Source organism: Ammospiza caudacuta, chromosome Z (genome assembly GCF_027887145.1).
Source record: "Ammospiza caudacuta isolate bAmmCau1 chromosome Z, bAmmCau1.pri, whole genome shotgun sequence".
In the NCBI taxonomy this organism is placed as follows: Eukaryota; Metazoa; Chordata; class Aves; order Passeriformes; family Passerellidae; genus Ammospiza; species Ammospiza caudacuta.
In genome coordinates, this window is record NC_080632.1 from 14302967 (window position 1) to 14329597 (window position 26631).

The following is a 26631-nucleotide window of genomic DNA, read 5'->3' on the forward strand; positions in this document are numbered from 1 at the left end:
TGTTTGGGGTGTAAAATAAGCATTTCTGTACTGTTTTATTGTAATAAGCAATTACAAAGGAAAACTAAGAAGGTATAATTAGTGGGCAGCTTTGCATGGAATTTCCTTTCTTTTAAGGAAAATATAGGTTTCATTCTGCAAAACATGTCATTTCATTAGTTTCAAATACCAGTTATACACAATCTGATGGCTGAAGAAACTGAGCCAAGAACATAGATCAAGGGGAGATCTGTTGAAGCTGTTATTTTACAAAGGGTAAGTGGAGAAATGCCAAAACCACAAAGCTGCAATCAGGCTATGAACTTCTCTGAAGTTCAAGGTCACTTCAGCTGGGAGGTTTGACTAAACCCAGCCCTGCCAGTAGTTCATTTGTTTCTCACACAACGTTTGGAGGTCTAGTAAAAGCAATTTGCCGTTTTAGGGACCTAATAATAAGCATAATGTGCATTGGTCCTTGTGTGCCAGCACAGCTCAAGCACAGTGACCAAAGTCTGTGGCTACCCCCCACACATCTTGTGAGTCTGTGGATGGTTGCAATTACATGTGTCAGCACAGCTGCATATTCTTTTTTTAAATGCTTCCCTGTCTGCTGGCAGTGACTGTAAATTTAATGAGAGCACCTGCTGCCCCTCTTGCCTAGTTAATTCTTAGTGATCTGCCTGAACTAAAAGAAATTTCAAAAAAGCCTCTGTTCTTCAGTAATAAATTACCAGTCTATATCATGGCCTAAAGGGCCTTTGATTCATGTAATATTACACTTACACTAAGCTCTGCTGGCAGCAGGAACATTTAGTTTCCCTGAGTAGAATGGGGGAAGGGAAAAAAGACAGAGGGAAAGGAGAGGAAAGGAAGGGAAGTGGCTGGTGAGATTAAATAAAAGGAGAAGATCAATTGCCTGAATATTGACAGCTGAGGGAGATCTTTTTCTTTGACCTCTCACCCTGAACCATGTACTCACTACAGGTAAGAGCCCTGTCTGCTAAAAATTCTTCACTGACTAGTTATGGTGTAGGGCAATTAAAAGTCGTTTTCTGAAACAAACAAAAAAAAAAAAGTAATGACTTCTTTATTCTAAATTTCTAGTTTACTTCACATTTATCAGCAAAATGAGTGTCATTCTAGTTAGTAACATTGTAATCTGAAAGCAGTAATGCCGTCACCAATTATTGTTTTATGCATTTCTTTAAAACAGAAACAATAAATCTGGAAGCTTTTGAGAAAAAAAAAAAAAAATCTGCAATAAAAAATTTATTGAGGTGGAGGAAGAAAGGCAGGCAGCTAAAGTGAATATAAAATACAGAATATTGCAAAGGGGAATAGATCAATTATATTCCCCTGAAAAAAGCATGTGGTGCAAATGAAAAGTTACAGCCACACTAAAATATCTGAAACCAAAAACATAAACAGTATCCAAAAAATATTTATGTGAAAGTAGAAATAGTGGAAGCACAAAGCATTACAAATAGAGTATTGTATATCCCAGAGGGAGATACTGACTCCATCAAAATTTGACTTTGAGGGATTGTGAGGTTCTGACTCCCACAATTTGGATTACTAATTTATGTTGGAAGAATAAGCTGTTTTGTTAGATAAGTGGTAGGCAGTATACAGCTCCTGTTCTCCTTACTCACACCAAAGAGTATTTCCACACGTGCTAACTGAATACATGCTCTTATGCCTCAAATTTAAGCATATGCAGAAGGATTTTCAGGACAGACTGAAGACCAACTAAGTGTTCTGAAACAAACACTGAGTATGGAACTATATCGTGTACAGAAATGTGATAGAAACACAGACATATTAAAAATAAAATTGTTTAAAATTATTAATATCCTCAAACTCATATTTCATGCACTGAAAACACCCATGATAAAAAATAAAGCCAAAGAAGAATTTTATCCATTGAACAAACCTATTAATCCTAAATTTATCATATAGTTATATGATATTTCATTGTATGCAGCTTGAAAGACATCTGACTATATAATTCATGTATGTTTCTTATCTGTTTTCAAGAACCTTTTATAAAAATAAAGTTTATAAATTTTCTTAAATAAAGGTCAAGTTTCTCACTTTTGGCACCATAAGAAAAAAACAAGCATGAAGTTCAGTTACGTCTCAAGAATTGGCAACACTACAACTTTTTTGCCTTCTGCTGTTCATAGGTGCTTATATTATTATAATGCAGGAATGAAATGTTACCCATCTGGGCTGGTAGCATGCCAAATCTACTTTGCACTCAGAACACAAAGGTGCAAACATTGGTAGCAGAACACTGTCTCATTTTTCATAGCACTCAAACATCTCATTCTCTTGACTCAGAATGACAAGTGCTTCTGCATACACAGAAAAAAAATGAGCATAAATATTGCAATATTTTCAGGCTACTCTAAACCATGCCCCAGACTTAAGACCCCTTCCCTTCCCTTCCCTTCCCTTCCCTTCCCTTCCCTTCCCTTCCCTTCCCTTCCCTTCCCTTCCCTTCCCTTCCCTTCCCTTCCCTTCCCTTCCCTTCCCTTCCCTTCCCTTCCCTTCCCTTCCCTTCCCTTCCCTTCCCTTCCCTTCCCTTCCCTTCCCTTCCCTTCCCTTCCCTTCCCTTCCCTTCCCTTCCCTTCCCTTCCCTTCCCTTCCCTTCCCTTCCCTTCCCTTCCCTTCCCTTCCCTTCCCTTCCCTTCCCTTCCCTTCCCTTCCCTTCCCTTCCCTTCCCTTCCCTTCCCTTCCCTTCCCTTCCCTTCCCTTCCCTTCCCTTCCCTTCCCTTCCCTTCCCTTCCCTTCCCTTCCCTTCCCTTCCCTCCCCTCCCCTCCCCTCCCCTCCCCTCCCCTCCCCTCCCCCTCCCCTCCCCTCCCCTCCCCTCCCCTCCCCTCCCCTCCCCTCCCCTCCCCTCCCCTCCCCTCCCCTTCCCCTTCCCCTTCCCCTTCCCCTTCCCTTCCCTTCCCTTCCCTTCCCTTCCCTTCCCGGAACTTCCCTTCCCGGAACTTCCCTTCCCGGAACTTCCCTTCCCTTCCCCTTCCCTTCCCGGAACTTCCCTTCCCTTCCCGGAACTTCCCCTTCCTCTTCCCCTTCCCCTTCCCCTTCCCCTTCCCTTCTCCTTCCCTCATTGGAACATGACTGACATTTAGTCCCTTTTTGCCATACTCAGAAACAGTGGTAGCTGCATTTTGTTTATAAAAGTACCATCATTCTGGAACTCTGGAAACCATTAATTAAGTAATCAAGTTAGAAAGTAGAAACCAAGAATTAGTCACAGTACCTAAACAGTAAGCCAGTTAATAGGAACTTAATACAATGGAACAAAAAAAATACTAAAACACTCATTAGGAAAACAGATTTTATCAACATCAGCATATATTTACTACACATGGAAACACACAAAGGAGATGATGAGATGTATTGCAAAAATCATTTTACTTTCAGAAGAAAATCAAGTCTGATGGTTTTCCACGTATTCCTCTTTTTACACAGTAAATATAAACCTCACTTTCTAGCATTTTCAAGAATAGAAGATATCCCTCTCTAAATAGGTGAAAAGAATGAGATCAAAAAGCAAAAAAACTATCTGCAAACACAGAAATTATTTGAAAGAGTTCAACTTCAAACTTTTCAGCATGGAAATTCAGTCTTTAGAGGACTAAAATTGACAACACTCTTTGCGACAATGAGTTTCCATGTGAAACCAATAATCAGGTGCATATGTACACACATAGACTCAAATTTAATTTCTCTTTCTGGAAGAAACATCTCTCTTATGATGTATGTTTTCTTTACAGCACAAGGACTGATGTATGTAACAGTTGTGCTCTGTAGCACTGGCTGGGTCCTGACTTAATTTTTCAGAGAACTTCACAGACACAAGGTTATAACTCCTGATCTGAAAAAAAAACTGTAGTCAAAACAAAATAGGTAATACCTCCTTCCTCCTCAAACTGCAGCTGGCATCTGTCCAAAGTATACATTCCCAGTCTGAAAATTTATGCTGTAAATTTCTCTGTAAACCAAGTCATGTAAATTGTTGCAGTGTACAGTTCATGTACTTGTGGACTCTGCTTTTAGAGATATAATCAATACTCAGCCATCCTGAAGAAGTTAATAACTAAAAGACGCCTCAGCAGAGAAGAGAAAAGGGATATAGCATAGATCTCTACAAGGCAAATCATGCATCTGTTGGAGAATGAAAAATCCTCACTGGCACTCATAGTTCAAGATGCAAGTCTTTATTCCAAGTATTTCCTCTTTTCCTAGTATTTCCTCTTAGAATTAGGATATGCATGTATTAAGTTTTATTTCATTTCAAAGACAATGTATAAATTTAAAAAACACTCCAAAACTTAAAAAAAATTTAAAATCTTTAAATTGTTTTTTAAAACTTTTACCATTTGAATATTAATTTTCAGAGAGCAGAGTTTTAACCTAAAACAGAACTTGTATATTTAATGGGCCAAAATAATAAACTAGTATGGGTGAAGTTTTTTGCTGTTAATTTTTCATCCCTTGTATTAAACACAAAGAAATTTGGTTGGAATAGAATCTCCCAACTGTATGATCTGGTCAAACAGAAATGCTTGGGGAAAAAAATTGTAGATAGTTACCCCTATCAGCAATCAAAGAGCTCTGACTTTTGCCAAAGAATACTTTTCCAGCTACATTTTTATGGATTTTTATTAATGATTTGGGGGAACTAAAGCCACTTTTTTCGGACTTAAAAAAATTTAAAATAAAGCCTCTTTTCAGATTACTAAAATTGCTTCCCCAAAAGCAAGTGTTAGCATCCGAAAAATGTATCTAGTGCTGCTAAGGCTTTTAGACATCAAGAAAAGTATTCCTACAAATTTTTCCACCTGCAGTATATGAGAGAACGCTAGCATTGCTGACCTCGGACTGCAATTCCAGCTTTCACTCATGTATTTTTGGCATTCCAAAAATTTACATTTATCACAGAAAATCCCAGAACACCACTCTTCCAGGAGCATACCATGCTGCTGTAAGCTTTTAAAACAGACCCAGTGGTACCACATAAAACAACTGGAATCCAAAGAATGTTTTCACAATGTTATGAGAAAACATTTAGCTTGTGCAATGAACAACAATAGAAGCAGCAATCAAAGAAAATCATTATTGTCAACAATGAGAAATAATGTTTCTTAGCAACCAAGTTTCAATTACTCTTTGTTTGCTAACAATTACCAAGATATTTAAGGCTAGTAACTTTATTCCAGTATGGAATATACTATCAAACACCATGATAAAGAGCTCCTATTTTAACTGTTTCTATTTTTCAATCAAGCATCTTGCAATTAATTTTATTAGTGTTTGAGAACTAATTTACTTTGAATGAGCAGTAACTATGATTTGTTATTGTCATGCAGTAAATGGAACTGTAATGTGTAATAATTATTTGTTTAAATAATAGAATCATTGGCATACAGATGATAATCCAAGCAAGAAAAAAATTATTACCATTAATAATAAGATTAAACAAAATTGTATCCAAGAATAGATCCCAGGAGAACCCTTCAGCTATTTTAGGTGAAGTAGAAATAATAATACTAATTAAGACAGAACACTGCCTGTCATAAAGATAGCTACAAACACTGCTTCCTAGTGAAACAATGAGACTTTATCTTATTGTTAAAAATTACCTGACTTCAATCCACTGTGCCTGTGGCTGATAGCAAGCCTCTGAAAACAGTTACCATTATTAGATACCCTACTTGGTTTCTTACTATTCCCCATGATGATCAAAGATTTAAATTATAAAATGTTTGAATTAAGTATACAGTTTTCAATTTCTTGCTTCTTTTTCCCAAAAGAGGTTTCAACCAGACAGTCAAGCATGTAATTTTCCTCCTGATATAGTGGCTGGAGTAAAATCCAGGTAACTCAGTACAGAAAGCAGCTGGTCCATTTATTCCATCTGCTATGCCTCTGTGTGTTAATGAAAGGATGGAGTTCCCACTCTCCCATTTCTTCTTGAGCAACACAGTGTTTTATTTAAAAGTCAATTATTTGAGCAGCACTGTGTGTGAAATCAGAATAGGGGAAGTCAGGGTAGGAACAAGTGCTGATGTTGAACAGAGCTCGCAGGTCAACACATTCACCAGCCCTGGGTGGTCGTGCTGCTGGGCTGCAGCTCCCATTCTGGAGGATGCACAGACTCCTGGCCATCCAAGGCTTCCCAAAAAAAGCCCTGTTGACAGTAGAAGCACTTTGAGGGTGCTGGTAAGAGCAAAGCACAGGACACATTGTCCCAGGTGGCAGCGACCACACAGACATCATTGCCCAGGGCAGCTGTTTCCTCTGGGAGCCGCAGTTCCCCCAGCCCACACCTCTGATGCGCTGCTGGCCAACCATTCTCTCTGCCCCTTGCCACAAAAATTACTCCTTTTTTCAATTCTGCAAATATGGCCGGTTCTCCATGCTTCTTCTCTGTAACCTGAAGACCTATTAATTTATTTTACCTAAGTTTTCACATAGTATTGGTGGCTGAGGCTTCTCTGGAACAGTCAGAAATTACAAGAGCCGTGCTAACAAACTGCACAAATTGGCAACACAGAAATTCAACTGCTGCAGCTCATATTTTTATACTGAAAGAATGGATTAGACCTTATTCTACCTTGAGAAAACCATTATTTAAGATGGTCTCAGCCAAAAATTATTTGGATTGCAAACTCTTCTTGCCCTTAATGCAAAAAAAATATTTATGGGTTTTTTTCTCCTTCAATAAGAACAAAATAAGTAAAATGATAATACTTTGTGTATTGATTATTTCTTTAAAAAATGTATTATTAATCCCCTTAAGAATTAGATTTAAATTACAGTAAGTGAATTTAAGCACCTTCATGCCTGGCCAACATTTGTGCTTCTTTGTCCTTCCAGCATTTGAGAGAGAGAAGCCCATCACTCAGTCAGTGGTGGTATTATATCTCTTCTAATTGCTCTGTTCACATGCCTCTGTGAGCTCTGTGAGTCAATCTGGAGCTAACAATTCTAACATACATTTAATCCTTTGTTTGAGAGCAAATTAAGAAGGCCTTTAATAGCACCAATTCAAGAGCTTTTTTGGCCCCCAGGAGTGCAGAGGGACTGAAATGCCTTCAGTATAGGCTGCCTATACAGGAGACAGCTAGAGAATAATATTTTTAGACTAATATTGATTCAGAAAATCCATGTTGAGTAGTGTTAGTGACATGGACTTGTGCTTGTAAGCTGTTTGCCATAGCAAGACAAAATTTTGTGACACATTTTCACAAAAAATTTCTTCTAAGGGACACCTGAGGAAAGAGAAAGTAAGGGCTTCGACCATGTAAGAAACCAAATGAAGGGCTGACTGGAGTCCATGTGTTTCCAATCCACTCTGTATGTTGCCCCCTGATATGATCAAACTCGTTATGTAAATTCAGGCACTTACTTTTTCTCATGTAGCAAATCCACTGCATAATTACTTCAAGATTTGTAAGGAAAGAGTATTTCTTCCCTTTCTCAGAAACTGAACTGATTTAAGGTTTAGTTAACAGCATAGTCAGGTCTGAATTAGTACAATCTCATAACTCAGATTTGCAGCTTGTGGTTCAGAATAATAATACTGTTTAAGGAGGCACAAGGACTGCTTTTCATTTTAATGGGATTTTGGATCAGAGGCTGAAGAGCTAAGAATCCCTGCCATCCCAATCACACTGACCATTCTCTGCCCTTCCTGCTGACTATTGTAGTAGTATTTTTGCTTTAACCTGCCTTCAATGTCTTTCAGCTGTTCTCTCAGCCCTACAGGGACTTGAACTTTTGACAGTGAATGAGATGTGCCGAGCCAGGAGTAATTACTTTATTGACGTCACTTCAGCTTTCAACCCACCTTTACCCAAGCTGCTACTGTTTGAAACAGTAGGTCATTTGTAGCACATTATGCAAATCTCAGAACTAATCTTTTGCATAATACATAAGAGCTCAGTTTGTGCATTAACTAATTTATCTGACTACACAGAAGCTATGAATGCTGATTTTTATTAACCTCTTCATTAAGTCAAAATGTATCTGAAATGTGCACACACACATATATATATATACAGTCACAAAATGTAATTGCTTCAAAGGTAGGAACAGTCACTTGATACATGTTCTTATACACTAATAAATGAGGATTCCTTTCACATGAGATAAGAATAATCTGAAAGAAAATGGATTCTCCCTTTGCAATAAATGGATGAATTAATGCACACGTGCATATCCTTTCAATAGATTTTGAAATTGTATTTGTATATGATGCAAATAGTCTGTATAGATTACCAGCTTTCATGCAACTATTCCCTCTATTAAGTCACTGCAAATTGGATGAAATCCCATCCATCTCATCTGTAGGGTCTTTCTAACATGGGAGAAGTAGAAGCAGCTGAGCAATTTATTTTTATTTTAGAGTTAGTTACTTAAATCTCCTGAAAAAACCCCAGTGTGTTATAGAAATATTTATCATAAATGATATTAAAATAAATTATTATTTCTAGATGCTGTATTGTCAACAAACAATGTGACATCAACAAACCGATGTCACTCTACACTACACTCTGAACTCAGTTATGTCACTGTTGGGTACCTACTCTGTTGGTACAGATGGGGGGAGTATTGCGCATTTTGGAACCAGTGATAGACAGAACTTCAGGAAGCACAGGACTGTGCTGAACTGTGCTGTGCTGAGCTGCACATAATGTGAGGCCTTTGGGGCTGTACTGGGCAGCAAAAGTTCCTTGTCTGCAGCATAAACTAAGCCTACACATTGCAAGAGAGAGTTTTGTGGGCAGATTCCACTGGATGTTGTTTATTGAACCACCTTCATGGCCTTGCCTCTACCTAAAAGGGCAGCAAGAAGTTCTCATTAGAACAGAGTTGCTTGCTTGTGAAGAAATTATACCACCAAAAGGGAGAGCTTTCCCTTGTGGACATGATCAGCTCTGAACTGGGGGATGTGTGAAAGACTCCCTGGGCTCCAACTGATGCTGCACCTGGTGCAGGGTGTCCAGCAACTGAAGGGACTTAAGATTTGCTGGGTATCTATATTCCTCTTCCTATTAAAACACTTATTATAGCATTTGTTGTTGGACTTTCCTTATTAAGTTCTGGACAGAGTTCTGCGCCAAATCTCTTTGAGCCGCTGCTCCCACCATCCTGTGCTGAGCAGCTACTGTTGGAGAAGATCTCAGATCTTTCATTATGTTCCATTCTACTTTCAAAACAATTTGCCAAGGCTATGTGCAAAAAATTTCCCTCAGATAATTTTCATGGTACCAATTCAAAATCATAGTTATGATCAAAACACAGTAATTATAACGTCTTAAAAAGTAAGAAACAAACACACACAGACACATAGACACATACACACTAATTGCAGCAGCTCCTTTTTCATTCTGTTCATTCTCATCCTCCTTCAAGAGAAATAAATTCACACTTTTCCTATTTGTTTCCTTCCAGGCAAGCACTGAGAGATGAATACTTGCCTTCAGTCTCCCATAAGATGAATATTGACCTTGCAGTCACTTTGCCAAGAGCCTAAAAGGTCAACACGCTTCAAGAGAGGTAATAAGTGATGCTCTCTCCTTGTATTCAACAACAGTACTTAACAGCCTGCAACAGATGGAGAGAAAGTACGGGGATGACAACTATCTTCCTAACTCCTGCAAGTTCTTAGATGCATTCATTAGAACTAATGAACAGTCACCATGTATTATGGATAAAAACAGATCACTCCTCCACTATCTAAGTAAAGAAAAAATATTATATTAGTATTGTAATACTCTGTGCACAAACCATTCTGGTATTTGGCTATATGTCCTACTTTACAGCAGTGTATTTATTAAATTATTAAAATTTGTGGGTTGATAGCAGTCTCAAACAATGTATTGTGACTGTAAAATATTTTAAGTCTGAAGCCACAAAAAAATTGATTTAACAATCCCCTAATCTTATACACAACTTCCTCTAGACTTTTTTCAATTACACCTCATAAATTATAATTTACTGTATATTATAGAAACATTAAAAAATAAACACTTCATGAGAATTTCACCAGATACATTTATTTTGTTGAGTTAACCAGAAAGCATAACAAATTCACTCATGACCTCTGAACTCTGAGCACAGGGCCTCAAATTCAGTCTACCATCAAGAATAACCATCTGCCAAAGATAACAACGAAATGTTTTGTTTAACTTGAGCCAAGATATTTGCCCTAATGACTACAGTATGGAAAAAGCAAACAAATAGAAAACTAGCAGAATTCTTTCTATTCAACAAAAACACCATTGAAGTTCAAAGAGTTAAAGAAAAACAAAAATCAAAAGAGTCTCCTCTCTATGATGCTTGTTTAGTAAGGATGTGTCACTGAGAGTAGAAGCAGACAGATTTAATAAAATCTAAATGCAAATCATTTGTACTATATAATTAAGAGATGTCATTCCAGTGTCAACAACATCACTTTAGTCAAGCACCTTATTAAAAATAACATCTTGATTTGTTGTAGTTGTGTTTGTGGAATTGTTTGGGGGTTTGTTGTACTCTGTTGTTTTACACTGCACCTCAATGTACCACAGCTTTTAAAATGCTTCAGAAGAAGCCATGGTGAGTTTGGCCAGATTCAGAAAATGCAAAATGTACCACCTCGTTCTGGGAGAGCTAGACCAGTAAAAGACTTTTTATAAAATAGTGATTCCCAAAGGATCCTGTTAGGCCAAATGATTCCTAACAATGATGACCATTGACTGATAGTGGATAGTGCTCCTGATAAGTCTTGATGATTTGATAAAATTTCGCAGTATTTAAGCCACCACGCTTTACTTATATTCACCCTGGATCCCTTTTCTTCTTTAGTAATTTCCCCCCTTTTATGAGTGACAATATATAAGGGCATATGATATAATACACCAACTCCTGCCACTTTTTCTTTAATTTCTCTTTTTTGTAGTTACCAGCCATTCCTAGAGGACAAGACAACTCCAGTTTAAACCCAGAGCTATTGCATCCTATGACGATTATAATTAACCTTGTTGACTTTAATGACAGGGGATCACTTAAACATCCCACTCCAGTAGAAATGATATGATAATCTTGTTGTACCTATGCCTATTCCCAATAAGATTAGGCAATAAGGTAGTTTTGCCAGGTGGCAGAAAGAGAGGTTTAAAGCCATAAAAAAGCATTTGGATTTGCACTAGCATGTAGCAAATGAAAACACTTTGGCATTATGTCCTCTGTTAAAGGCAGGCTGGTTTAATCTGGAGAAGACCCAAGGAGACCCTATTGCAGACTTCCTGAAAGGTCTGGAAAAAAGCTGGAGACTGAATTCTTCCAAGGGCACAAGGGAAAATGTCTCTAAACTGAAATAGGGTAGATTTAAATTAGATATGATGAAGAAGCTCTTTCCTGTGGAGGTGGTAAGGCGCTGGAACAGCTTGCCCATAGGAGTTGTGGGTGCCCCAACCCTGGAAGTGTTCGAGGCCGGAGGGATGGGGCCTAGTCTAGTGGAACGTGTCCCTGCCAAAAGGATAAGTTGGAACCATGATTTCAAAATTCCATTTCAACCCAAATGATGCTATGATTCAATGATTCTCTGACCATACATGGGAAGGCCACCTCATCATGGAACTCAGAGGATCAGAACAAACAGCTTTTTCCCTTTAACAGCAGTATGAGAACTGGACACAGTCCAAGAGTGTCATCACATATTCTACAGCATACATGTAATCTTCCAAGAAAAACCCACCAAATTTTCCCTTATAATTCTATCTATTCTGGTTTTTACCATTTCATTTTGTGCCCATGGAGCACAATAAACAATCTGGCAAATGTCACAGATTTGTTCACATTTGCTGCTATATTTTCAGTAAAGTCCTTTAAGATACTTGGCTTTCTCTAGAAACTCCCTCAAGAAAGGCATGTGGGGATAAGGCACATGTCTTTCTACCCATGTCTTTCTACCCATACAAATTCATACACATTTCTGTATCATACAGATACTTCCAGTTTAATATTAATTTTAGCAGCCACAGAAAATATCTTAGCCAACAACTTATTATCATTTGTCTTAATTAAAGACAATATTAACCCATCCTTTCACTAATAAAAACTCAAAAAATATAAGAAAAATGTGCACACATAGATTCTGAAGCCATTAATATGCCAACTCAAAATTATACAGGTTTTTGAGATAGTAGAAAAAATTTTACCTCTGTAAACAAAAAGTGCTATTAATAATGCACAGTAATCCCACTGCAAGGTTCATTGACTGCTACCTATAACATTAATAGTCTTCATAGTCTTCAGAAAATATTTTTCTGCTGTGTTTTTCCCCCTCCTATCAAAACTTCTTCACTCTGAAATGTAATATTCCAGAAGATCTGTTCTTTTGAGTGATACAGTCTTGCTGCAATGTACACCCCCAGCAGCAATCTGCAGCAGCTTTGGCTGGGTCTCCATGAACCCTCAGAGCAACAAAACTGCTCTGTGGAGCTGTAGCTGTTGGCAAGAATCTGAAACACACAAAACACTTTTCAGGCGGTTTTGTGTTTTTCTCTTTCTTACTTTTTCTTTTGGAGACTATTTCTCCTGGGCTGTGGCTGGGATTCATGAAGTGACTTTTCCAAGTGTATTTCATTTTAGTTTCATCTGAAAGAAAACCATATTGAGCAAGCTGATGTCTGTGTGCTATGAACCAAAGTGCAGTAAGTAGAGACAACCTGGGGATCTGCTTCAAAAGCACACTCCTGATGAAAACTAAAAGCTCATGTAGGCACATTCAATGTTTCCTCAAAGGAATACTGAACCTGTCTTTTCTGATTTGTTAGGTCATTTTAGGGAACACTGCTGAATTTATACGAGTCATGTATTTATAACGTCTGTTTTTGTATATATATATTCCCTTTTAGGAATGGTGTTTGTCTTTTGGGAGCCTATATATGGTATGAAGTCAGCCAGTTTTTCCTTCCATGAAATACCACTCCAGGTTATTGCACTCTCTCAAAAGTTTTCATAAGTAATGGATCTATTCAGTTCTTTCTGAAGCTTCTGCCTTAGGGCAAAATCAAGTTATTACAGGAAGCAAGGTTGGAGATGGTTAGACTCTTTCAGGTCTTTTCTGCATGTGCTGAGATGTCCTTGGATCACAGCATACATACTCAAATCTTAGAAAAGTAGTATTTGATCATTATACTTAAGGACAGTAATGTAAAACATAGAAACAAGGAATCCATATTTACAGTGGTTTTTTTGTAATATTCCAGCATGTTGCTTATAATCTTAACGGTATTGTGAAAGAACACACTTGAAGCTATATAAATAAGGATAGATGAACTATATTCCAATTTGCCTTTGTTTTCTGTACAAACATATATGAAATATACTTCTCTAAAACAATTTATTCAAGGAATAAAAAGCTATGTTTCAGAACTTCTATGCGGAGTGCAGGCCTGATTTTATAATAACCTCTTAATTTTCTTCCATGGCTCAAAGGAAAATGGTTTTGAGTTTATGAATACGAAAATCTCTCAGTATCACCTCTGTTTACAGAACCTGGAAATAATTTGAGGCAATAAAAATGTCCAGGCTAATCCTGGTTTTGACTGGCAGCACACTGAGGATGGAGCATGCACGGGACCCTGGAGGAGCCTCTGGAGGAGATCAGCCTTTGGTATCCAGTGCGAGCACATCACTCCTCACAAATGCAAGGCACCCAGGCTCCCGTGCCGGACCAGGCTTGCAGGAAAGGTTTTGAGCTGACTTTAGCTGATGTACAAGGACAAAAAGTCAAAGTAAGTTGGAGTTGTAGAACCTTCAGTCTTCCCCTGGCTAGGAGTAAAAGTGTTGCTCCTCTTCAAAACTTGATAGATTGCACCTGCCTCAGAACTCTGAGTTTCCTCACTGCCTTCAAACAGCAGCATCACCTCATGCACCCTAGCCTTGTTGTTTTCACTGATTGAAGGCTTTAATGAGAATCATAAAATTGTAATATTGTATCTCATGTAATAATGCTTTAAATATTTTAAAACCAATTATGACACTAAAAGTAGGATATATTTTGAAACTATGACTGCAGCAAGAAATCAGTTTCTATTATGTATCACTCTTTCCCATTTTAGATTTTAGTTATGAATGTTGACAGTTTATGCAACATGATAAAGTAGTAAGTAAAGCATTTAGAAATGCTGAAGGAGAATGTAATCTAATAGAATAATATACAATGTCTTCTTAAGAACTGTTTAATGATATCTTAAAATATCACAGTTTTCAAATAGGACTCAGCTGAAATAATTTTTCATGCTAATCAAATACAAAATCACGCTATGATATTATTGTGAAGGAAATAATCACTGCATATCTAGTGAAAACAATTAAATACTCCTGAAGGAAAAAGACTAGAGGCATTTTTCACCTATCTAATAAATTATTAGTTCTAACAATTCCTTCATAAGAAAGTCATCAGGTTACATATCAAAATCATTATATAAACCTCTATGGCATAAGAAAGATTTTTTTTTTGTGCTGCAAGTCTCATCTATTTTTCTAAGTACACCAATAGGCCTAACCAAAAAGGAGTCATCACCCAAAACCTGCTCTTGTAAAAATTATATTTATTTAAAGACTTGGTAACCCAATCTTTGTTTCTTGACAAATGTTTCACTCCTGTTGACCAGCAAGAAGTTTTTAAATCACGAGTACATCAGTATACAAAAATCTTCTTTTTTTCTACTGTAAATGAGAAAACTATAACATTTTAAGGGTTCCATTTGAACCACTCTGCCATAAATAACAGGTTATTGCCATGATGACAAAACACTTGGGCACCATGATTATCAGCTTATTAAAAAAAAAAAAAAAAAAAAGAAGAACTTACAAAGAAGAAAATATCTCTAGCCTTTTCCTGAGAAAAGGGAAGGCACTTATGTCCCTAGGTAGCTCAGAAGGCCACACTAGGACATAAGGGTAGCCACCTGTGCAATATGCACATCACAGGACAAATATGAATATGCAAATAATTGCTCCCAGTCAAAAATCTGCATGATACAATGAGCAAGTTTCTTCACATTAAATACTGTCAAGAAATTCCAAACACCAAATGATGAAAAAAATCATCTGCAAATAATTTATGAATAAAATCAGATTATAAACACACCAAAACACTGTTGTAATATTTGCCTGTTTAGGATTGTAATCTAAATCTTTTTCACATTAGTAGTATTCAAACCATTGCAGCTTTATATACAGTGATTTTGTTTACAAAATGTTTCAACTTCCATGTTCACTACAACAGCATAAGAAATGCATAAATTTTGCTATACCTCTTGTTCATATTCTACTAGAGAAATTTCTAGCTATTTTTCAACCCTAGACTAAGATTCCTGATGAGAACACCTTTCCAAGTTACAGATGTCATTCACTAAAAGAACTGTTGTATACAGGTATGTTCTGTAAAAGACATAGATGGCAAGATGGTGGTTTTTTCTGCTGTTTCTACCATTATTTTATCTGGAAGAATTTCGATTTATAAAGAAATACTTGGCCAACTTCTTCTGTAGTTAATGCTTGCAAGTACTAAATACTATCACAGTAATTTTGGCATAAACGGATGCAGAAGTGCTGAAGCATCAACACAATTGAAGCTTGAAAAAAGCTATCATCGAGCTATGGTCAATTTTTGTTCTGAACACATGAAATTGGTGGTTAATAGAGAAGTTCATATGTGCTTAAATAAAAAAAAGGGGCCCCAATAGACAAAGCAAAAAGTACAATTATTGAAAATAATTGGACTTGGATTTTTTCCTAGATTTTAACCTTTTTTATCTATTTTTTTATACTTTCTATAAACTGTCAAACTCAATAGCCTTCAACTCCTCTGACCTCCAACTCCTCTAGAAATGCAACCACACTGCTTCTCAATGCAGTTATAAATAGGCTTCTGGGTTAGAAAAAACATTATTTTACATGAAGACGTGGATGGATTACAACACACTGATAAAACTGCTACTTGAACAGGAAAGAGAGGAGAATAGGTGGGTTGCCCATGGTGAGTTGACTGTGAGGGAGAAGATGATGCCCCCATTGTCACTGAGCACCCACTGTGCTATCCCTGTGGTGGCCCAGGGCCATAGGGAGCCACTGGCTCAGCAGCTCCTCTGCTGTCAGGGATCTTGTGTTTGTACCTGGATTCCATGACATCCCTGCAGCTGCATCATTTCCTGGGCAGATTTTCTGTCCTCCACACCAGAATTTAGCCCCATATATTATTATTTCAATTTTTAAATACATGTCTCTGTCAGACTAAAAACCCTGTATCTGCTAACATCGTATTAAAAATGTGCAAAAATACTGCAAAAGGACTTCAAAAAAAACTTCAAATGAACCAGAAAAGCACAGCAAAATAAAACTCATGTTAATGAAACATTGCCTAAAAGCACCAGAGTGACCCACCAGCACCACAGCAGCACACCACAAACTATGCCGAACACCATGAGGAATCTGGTGTTTTAAGTGAAATCAAGCAGGAGCCATAAAAGTGTCTATACTTAACGATAAATTTCCTGCAGATTGTTGCCTATTGTAAGCCCTAGATCTGAAAATGCATTTTAAGTGTCCTTACATCAGTCAAGTAAGGCTGGAAAAGGAAACTGTGAAAAGTTTCACCAGTCTGGGGGGATGTGACAGCAGTGTAATGCATAAATTCATAAAGGTGTATCATTCAGTGAGGGCATCCTCACACTCCAACAGTGCTACCTCTGCTACTCAGTACTATTTTGTTACTCTCTTTGTTACTGCCCACATTAGACTGACTTTCTGAGAAAATGGTCAGTTCTCACTTCTTGTCATTCCTGCTCTAGTGGTCTTTGCAGTTTTATTTCTAAGCCTGCCTGGGCACAAGCTTTGGAAGATCACTCTCACCACTCATGATTAGAATTAAAAGCTGTTTCCAGAACTTGTCACTGTGAATTTTTATTTTCAACATAATCCAAACAAGTATTTAAACCTGGAGACAACTTTCAATTTCAGCTGTGATAATGAGTTAAAACTGCCAGAAATTGGTTTCAAGGCAAAGTAATAATCTGTATCATGAAGACCAAGGAGGACCAAGCATGTCCTCATATCTCAGATGTGTAATTTATTGCTGTTAAGATGGACCTTCTGTCTTGGACAAGAGGAAAAAATCAATATTAATCCACTCATACTTGTAATGGAAGGATGTGGCTGCCTAAAGTATCACTGAGTAGTGCAGGACTGCAGCCTGAGTTTGAAGACAGATGTTATAGGTTTGTTATGGAAGCAATAGACCATAACAATGTATCTGATATGGAAAAATCAATCACACTGCTACTAGCTGGAAACTGCATCTCTTTGAGGAATGAATATAAAGTACTTCAACCAGTTGTTAAAGAGAAGAGGTTTCATAATTGTTTAATCATTTTAGAGGTCAAACAAATTAAAATACCATTTGTCAGTATTTTCTCTGAGATTTGTTTTCAAGACAGGTTGGAAGAGGAGATTACTGTTTTCTCAGTGTTCATTGTCTTTATTTGAATGGTGACACATGAGGATAATAAAAAACATTGCCAGTCTAGATGCATTATGGGGTTTTTCAGCTAGAAACTTTGTAGGATTTCTATTTGGAAAATATAAAATACTTAAAATAAAAATCTAGCACCGCATCTCTTTTCTTTGGGCTGAGAAATCTCTGAGAATATGTATTTCCAAATAACAAAGAGTAGCTCTGAAGTCTCATGGGGTTCCACTCTACAATGAATCCTGATATCTACAGTCTCTCTATCTGAAATTATCTTGTTACCATAGCTCCTATTGTTTAATGTCAATTACCATTCCTTCTAAAAAAAAAAATAGATAAACAAACAACACTTTTTACATAGCTGTTACACAGCTGCCATTTTAGTCATGGCAAGCCAAGCATCAGTGACAACATTTAGCTTGGATGATCTCCTCTGAGGGGGTGAAAATATCTCCAAAAAGAGCAAGAAAAGGACACTGCATTTAAAATCACACTTAATCAGCTATGTGAGATAAACAACAGATCTTAGTCTATTTCTGAATTAAGCTTTTTGGATCAGAGTACAAATAACAGTAATATCAATAGTGATGTCAGTAATGCGCAATTTAATGGAAGTAAACTGTTAGTGACACTGTTCAAGATGTTTTTCAGGATGTTCTTCTGTAAAAGTACTGAGGCTGAATTACAAATTATAAGAGTAAATAACAGCTACTTAAACTATAGCAGTCCTGGGAATGGGTTGAAGTTCACAGAATCATAGAATTCTTAAGGTTGAAAAAGACCTCCAAGGCAATTGAGCCCAGCCTTGGATCAAATACCACCATATCAACCAAACCATAAGACATAGTGCCATAACCATAAAACATTTGTTTCTTGAACACTACCAGGGACGGTGACTCTACCATTTCCCTGGGCAGTCCATTCCAATGCTTACACACCCTTTCTGTGGAGAAATTCTTCCAAGCTGAACCTTCCCTGGCACAGCCTGAGGCTCTGTTGTCTTACCCTGTCACTAGATGCCTGAGGAAAGACGCTAATTCCCACCTGGCTGCAGCCTCCTTTGAGGCAGTTGTAGAGAGTTATAAAGTGTCCCCTGAGCATTCTTTTCTCCAGCTTAAACTGCCCCTACTCCCTCTGCTGCCCCTCATCAGACTTGTGCATGAGACCCATCCTCTACTGCCCTTCTTTGGAGCTGCTCCCTCAATGTCTTTCTTGTAGTGAGGGGCCCAAAACTCAAGACAGAATTCAAGATCTGGCTTTACCAATGCCCAGTACAGGGGGATGGTCACTGCCTGCTCCTGCTGGCCACAACATTACTAACACAGGCCAGGATGCCACTAGCATTCTTGGCCACCTGGGCACAGCCAGCTCATGTTCAGCTGCTGTCAACCAACACCCACAAGTCCTTTTCCACCAGGCAGTTTTCCAGCCACTCTGCCTTCAAGCCTGTAGCTCTGCATGAGGTTTTTGAGACCTTAAGGCAGGACTCAGCCCCTTTGCCTTATTGAGCCTTATTCAATTGACCTCAGCCAAACAATTAAGCCTTCTAGATTCCTCTGTCAAATTTTCCCTCTGTCCAGCAGACCAACACTTCCTCTCAACTTGGAGTCATCTGTGTACTCACTAATGGTGCATCTGATCCCCTCATCAGTTGTTGATTAAGACAGGGCTGTCCACAGTACTGGGGAGACAGCCTTGGAGAACATCCCTCATGACTGGGCACCACCTGGCTGCAACTCCATTTGACACCACTGGACCCTGGCCATGGCCATCCAGCCCATCCTTAACCCAGTGAGGTGTGTGCCTGTCCAAGTTGTGGGTTTACAGCTTTCCCAGGAGAAGGTTGTGGGTGGCAGCATTGAAGGCCTAGCTGAAGTCCAGAAAGATTAGTGCCTGGTGGATTTCCTCATCCACCGGGTGTTTCACCTGGTCACTAAAGGACTTCAGGCTGGTCAAAAAGGTTACTTGCAGATGTCTGAGGATGGCCCAGCTCCCCCAGTTGCCCTTTTCACTAATGCATAACATTTCAATACTCAAAAGCCAAAGCTGCTTTTGAATATGTTTTTATACAAAATGATGTTCTTGCACAACATGAAATCTTCTCCTGTTAAAATGTTTACATATGTAAACCTGGTAAATAATGAAAGAATGAGCACAAAGTTGCCATTCTTTGTAGCTCCTGAAAATAGAATATATCACCCTGGTAATGATTATACAATGAAAATCAATCTGAAAGATTAATTATTTATGGTTTACTATCTATTGTGTTCCTTCCACTTTGACTTTTTAGTCAAACAGTCAGAGAGGAGAACATTATCAGCTAATATAACATGAGCAAGTAGTATCTAGCAAGTAGTCTTACAGAGCAGATCACATATCTTCAGAGATCTTACTATCCAGTGCATGTCTGCAGTCAGCCAAAGGAACATAGATTAAATTATTTGTGACTCTCATAATGTTTTAAAGAGAGATGGAAGATAAAATACTTCAATGTCTTACATTTCTAGCCCATTGCAAAAAACGTTATCATTTTGGCATCATTACATGAAACGCTTACACATGTTATATATATATATATATGAGTACATGTCTCATTAAATAGAGGTTGTCATATTGTCTCCTGTGTGCACTGGATTTCTCCCCAGCAAGTTTACTGGCATTTTTCCCACTCTCACTTGTCTCAAATATATTCATGCACAGTGTGATGGAGTGTTTGAACTCAGACTAGATTTTTCCCCTATTTTTTGGCACTAATGTACATGCCTGGTAAAGTTCACTCTGAAAACTTTGGAAACACTTGGTGTAAACAAACAACAATCAGTCTCCAATCGTCTTGTACAGAGGGCTGAAAGCAAAGTAGGATGTGATATATGGTCCAGCTTTGTGCCCTGAAGAAGGTGTCATTGCCACTGAAGTCAGTGGGAGCTGTGCATGCTTTTCCAAGGACAGAGTCTGTGTACGCAAATACCTAATGCGTCTGGAGGGCTGACACTCTTTCAAGGGAAATGGGACAACCATGCTTTCTTTGAGTAAGTCAGCTAACCAAATGGACATCAATGTAAATTTTCGGCGTTCTTCTTTTCTCTTTGCTGGGCTGATTTATTACTGGAGATAGTTAGCTCAGGTAATGCCATTTTTGCTCTGTTTCTTGGCTGTTTAGGCTGTTTAGGTTTTCTGCTGTTTTAGGTGTGCTGGAATTCTCAAGGATGTCCTTGGAGAGCCGACGCTTCAAAGGACGAGGAGAGACTTCTGATCTTGTCTCGGTCTCGGTGTTTATTAATTGTTTATCTAAAAGATTTTCTTTCAGCCTGACAGAGGTCTGCACAGCAAGTCAGCCATGGGCACACTCCCGAAGCCCCCGGGCGGTCACTTATCTTTATACCCTAAGTTACGTGTACCATATTTATCATTTTTCTCCAATACTTTCTACCCTTATTAACCTGTGCACTTTTAGTAATGACCAATCCCAAAGTGCCACCACCACCACAGAAGATGGAGGCCAAGAAGAAGAAGAAGAAGGACAGGACACGCCCCAATTCCTCCATCTTACTTCTTTAGACCCCCCTGTACCAAAATCCTAAACCCTGTGTTTTACACTCTAATTAACTTATCCCTTCACCATTCACCCAGTGAATTCCTCCTATCCTCATACAGGTCTCATCTCCTGTGTAGGATCAAAATCCTGCCACCAGACACTTCTGGCAACATTCCAGGATTCCCGAGCCCCCCAAGGGTGGTCTCGGCCTCTCTGCACCTCCATCCTGAGGTGCTGAGATCCCACACATCAACATTTAGGCACCAACTCTGAAGAAGAAAATAGGAACAGTACTTCCATTTCATATAATGAAACCCTTTTTCTATGTCTCTAAGAAGCAGGAAGGTAGACATTGGCACTCCTCTATAAAGTTTTTCAAACATTATTGAATTATGGTCTTTATTATCTGGAGTTGACTATGCAGCAGAAATATATAAAAATAAGCATGGATATTCCTGAGATGTTGTAAAGAATGGTCCTCCTTTTGACATTAGTTGAATTTGGATCAGGCACTGATACACCTAAAGGTGCCAGCTTTTCATTTATTTATTGCATTTCTTTTTTTACTTCTTTATATTTGCTTGCTTGGCAGGTTTTTCCTCAAGCTCTTACAAGCTTTATTTATTATTCATTTTCATCCCAGAAAGAGAAACTTGAAATATTTATCCACAGGATATTATTTTTTAAAAATACTTTCCGTGAGTGCCAGATATGCTAAATGGCTAAATCCTTTCTGAAACAGCCAGCATGATTATCTGCTCCGAAATCTCACTTTAAAAAGGTTAATAATTAAAACATTTTACTCTAAGCCAGGCAAACAGTTAATAGGATGAAATAGTTACTTGGGCAGAAACTGTGAACTGAATTTCTGTCATTTCAGTGGGCTTTAGCTTTAATTTTGTTGGGTTTTGTTCTAGGTTTAAGAAAATTAATCATTTCTGGGAAATGCTAACCGCAGTGACAGACCTTGCCATGCTGAATGTTTTACAAGGAAGCTGTTTGGAGCCATAAGCTGCCACCACGAGCAAACAACTGACGGGCAGCAGTGTTTTTGTTAGACTCTGACAAGGGAATCAATAAAAAGACATGGAAAAGGTTCAATCAGAACAGACACCACTAATACGAATAGCCTTTTGGGACCCACGGAAGCGTGGAACTGCTTTTCCATGTTAATTTCTCCTCACTACCCTTGGGGTTATCACCTTCTTTGGCCCCTGTTAATTAAAAACTGCCTCCTGTTAAAGTTCTTTGGCAGGCATTTGCCTTGTGTCAACTCATTTTGTTGGCTGCTGAGAGAGGAAATGAAGGGAAGGAGAATTCAGAAACTGCTGCATGAAATGCTGCCAAAATCCTTTCTTGCAACTGCCGCTTGACACAAATCTGCAGATTTCTTTCTCCATCCCTTCAGATACTGTGGCATACTTAAGGGTGATATTTAAAAAGGCAGATTTTGAATACTCATTATGCAACTGTCTCTTTTTATGAGGGTATGGATATAATAGTAACCCTGATTATGACTGTGCAAAAATTGATTTTTCAGATGGGTGGCCAAACAATGAACGGGAAAAAAAGAACACAAAAAAACCAAAGGATTTGATACATTCACATAAAATTATGTACTATTTTTACTTTGTTTTCTATCCTGCAAATCTGCTCCTCTGCTCCCACTCCTCCCATACATCTCCATGCTCACAATACATTTTACCCTCAGGGAAACTTAAAATTTCTGGCCAGTTTGTAAGAAAAGAAAGGGCAATTAAATGACATAGTTTCCAAGAATGGGAGGGAAATGTAGTAGCTCTGTTTTACTTAATAGTTCAGTGATTAGGACTTCTGTCCTGGATGGATTCAATCTCAACCCTGCCTGAAGGCATTTATATCCCTCTGTTCTAAGAGACCACAAGGGTATTCAAAGGGGAGAAGCCTTTCAAGTCATGGTGTCAGTGTTCTCTCCTTATGTATAAAAAAATTAAATACTCATTAGACTGAGGACCAAGCCACCACCACAGAGATTAATTTCCTCCTTCTAATTCAGTGAGTATTTCCCTATTTTATGCAAGGGTGGCAGTTCTCCAGCCAAAGGGACAAAGGGAGCACTAGCCAGAGCATCCCATAACAATGCAGTTCAGGCACACCTAGAGGGAATGGCAAGCTCAGATAGAGTTTTGAGGCACAGAGGAGGTGAAAGCTCCACTCTTAAAGCTTCCACGGCTTCACTAGATAAGGCCATGACTGACTTGCTGAATCTTGTCTCACCTTTCCCAGCTGTTTGTATCAGGCTGGGAAAGATGACCACCTGAGGTCCCCAGGATGCCTAGGCCTTCTGTGTGCCTACATCTACCTGGAAATGCCAAGATGACTGACATTTTTGAAATATTTCTCTGCTGGTACCTCAAAATTTCATCTTAAATGCTTTCTCTAGAACTTCCCTGGGCTATTTTTCCACCCAATTTCTCTCTGAGTTAAGAATTCAGTGAATCTTAACCCTCCTTTTCTAACACATAGCATTGCCATGACTTCTACTCAATAAACATTTAACACATAGCTATTGTTTAAAGGTTTAGCACAATATGTTTTTGATCTCCAAAAGACAAATAATATATCCCCATCTAATATTTGATACATGGAAAGAATTTCAATGTCAGATCTATGAACCTGATGTAATGTAAAAAATTTTGTAGTTGAATTCAGCTGTCCATGCCATCCATTTCATTTTGATGAGAGTTTCAAGAAGATGATTCTGGTAAATAATTATTCTCTTAAAAACTTTTTTTTTGCACAATAACCACCAACACTGTTTGAGTAGGATTCATTATTTGATTTCACAGGCAAACATGAAAGAGTTTATAGTTAGAAGGAGGACCTGTAATATCCAGGTGGCCACAACACAAGGGCTGTTAGTCTTGCTTCTTATTTTAATGTAAGCAAAAATTTTAGTCATTATACATGAATCAGATCAGTCAAAATAAACACCTTCCTGAATCATGATTAGTTTCTAGTGTTTTTTTTTTTTTTTTAACTTCAGTAATTTTCAGCTTAAGACACATCACCTCCTCCCACCCAGAGATTTTTGATTAACTTATAGTGCTGAGTCCTTGATAAAGATATGATCTAAACACTTCCCACACAGTTTGAACACTGACTATTAAGTGACATTTTCAAAGATAACTGCACACATTCATTCTGTAAAACCTTAATGTAAGGGCAGGATCAGCAACTCTCCAAGTAAAAAAAAAAGTCCTATGTCAATGTTAGTGCTTTTATTTAAAAACAAGTGGTTCACATAACTAAGTTGTTTCAGTTTCCCAGTTCCTCTTCTGTACACATATTTATGCCCATTTATGGATATGTTGTGTGGGGAAAATTAAGTAAGATGAAGAAAAGTATAAACTTGTTTATAAACAGGTGTAAAAAACCCTCAAACCTACCTGTGTCTTTCGTTTTCCCAGGTATGACTTCACTTCACCCGTGGAGGAAGTACAACTTTTTTTCTTACTTTCTTCCTTTTTCTTTTCAGTGAAAATGAAAGAACTTCAGAAATAAATAATTTTTATTGTGCAGAATGAAGGACAATTGCTTTTTCAGTACCACTGTATGTTGTAAATTCAGTGACTGCTGCTGTTAAAAACGTGTTCAACCATGTAGCTGTGGTAAAATTTCATCTGACCCTACTATCTGGATTTGGACAAAAGTCTCATGAAGGCTTTCTAAAAGTGATTATAGCAAGCATCTATTACGTCAATCACACAGTGTCTGTGCCAGAAGAGAAAGGTCCAGAGTCAGTTGCCATTTCCAAGATAAAACTGGGAGCCACAGTTGTTCTTGCAAATGAAAAAAGTATTGTGGGAGTGACAAGAAAAAGGAAATAGCTTTGAGCAGAGGATCACCTTCATCCATCAATAAAAGACAAATGATAGACTCTAGCAAAGCTGGTGAAGGCTTGTCAAAATAGCAGAAGTAAGTGTTACAATTATGTCATGGTATGTTTATGAAAAGGTTGGGAAGATGCTGAGAAAGAGGATATGCATTTCCTGAAACATCCACCCTTGCAAGCATTTACAGATGCAAGGCAGAAAGGCAAAACTCTGTGGCTCTTCTGGTTACAAGGCTGAGGCTGCAGAAGCATTTCCACATTGTCCAAAACTGGCTCTGACACAAAGAGCAGAGCACAATACAATCCTAATACTCAAAGTATGATCATCTCCTTGTCCCATTTTATCCTGAAGCTGAATTAAAAGGTTCAAACATGTTAAAATAATCTGGCTTTAAAAACCACGAGATTTGACTATCTGTCAAACCCTCTAACTCTACACTATCAGGGCTGAAGCAAAACAGTATTAACAGAAATGAGCCATGTATTTGTTGATATCTGAGTACGTTTTGGATTTAGTTTGAGCAGTAGCTAAAAGCTGATGCAGTGTTTATTTAAACTGAATTGCTGCAAACTCTTGATATGTTATATTCAGCCCATCTATTTGTACAATAGAGACCACCGGGGAGTGTTTTTGCATCTTAAAACAACAGTGTGTTATTATACTGCATTACAAAAGCATACACTCTGAGGAAATACGTAGGTCTAAAAATTACCTCTATGAAGCCAAAAAAATGCCTGAAAAAGCAGATGGTGAGATTTGACCATGATAATATTCTACATTTTGTAAATTCTAATATCACAATATCTACAGCATGAACCACGCAGCACCGCAACAAGAACTATTTATCATTTTAAATAAGTGTCTGCAGGCAGCTATACATTTAAAATGAATATTCTTAATCACAGCTTGCAAAAACAAGTAGCACATATCATCACCAATCACACATCAAACCAAGTTAAATGTTTGACATTGCATTCACTACAAGGTAAGTAAATCATTCCAATGTTAATAAACACCTCAAAAGCTTTCCCTATTCAGAAAGGTAAATTAGGTTATATTGTCTCTAAATATATGGCAGTAATGTATAGGATGGATCCTGTTTTACTTTTTTTCTTTAGAAGTTTAATATTTTATTACAGTAGAAGGGCGCACAGCAGCTAACTCACCCCCTTCTGACAACCAGTTTCTTTGTCTAATTTCCATTCATTTCTTTGGCAGCTAAAACACCTTGAAATTACCTTCTGCAGCATGGAAGAATGATTTTTTTCCCCCTAGCTCTGGCTGTCAGAGTGATTAGAATTTTAATTAGTAAAGCAGTAAGGAGGGAGGAAAATCAGGGAGAAAAGCACATGAAAGATTCACCAGAGCAGGGAAGACAAAGAGGCGTCAGGGGCAGCCTCACAGCTTGCTTGTTACAGCAGCAATTGCAGGGCCAAACTCAGGTCTGTAACACTAACACAGCACCATCCTTTAGACCTCTGACAATGTCAGGCTTCTGGGGCATGAGAAAACATTTTTATCAGTTGTCACTCAGAGCAAGACAAGGTTTTTAAAGCACTCCAACTAGGAGCTGCTCCACCACTGGGCTCATTTTGACACTTTGATCTGCACTGCAGGACTCTAAGCTCAGAACTCAAGCCATGGAGACAGGATTGTCAGTTACACAGAATTTTACCATCCAGCTATTACACCAATT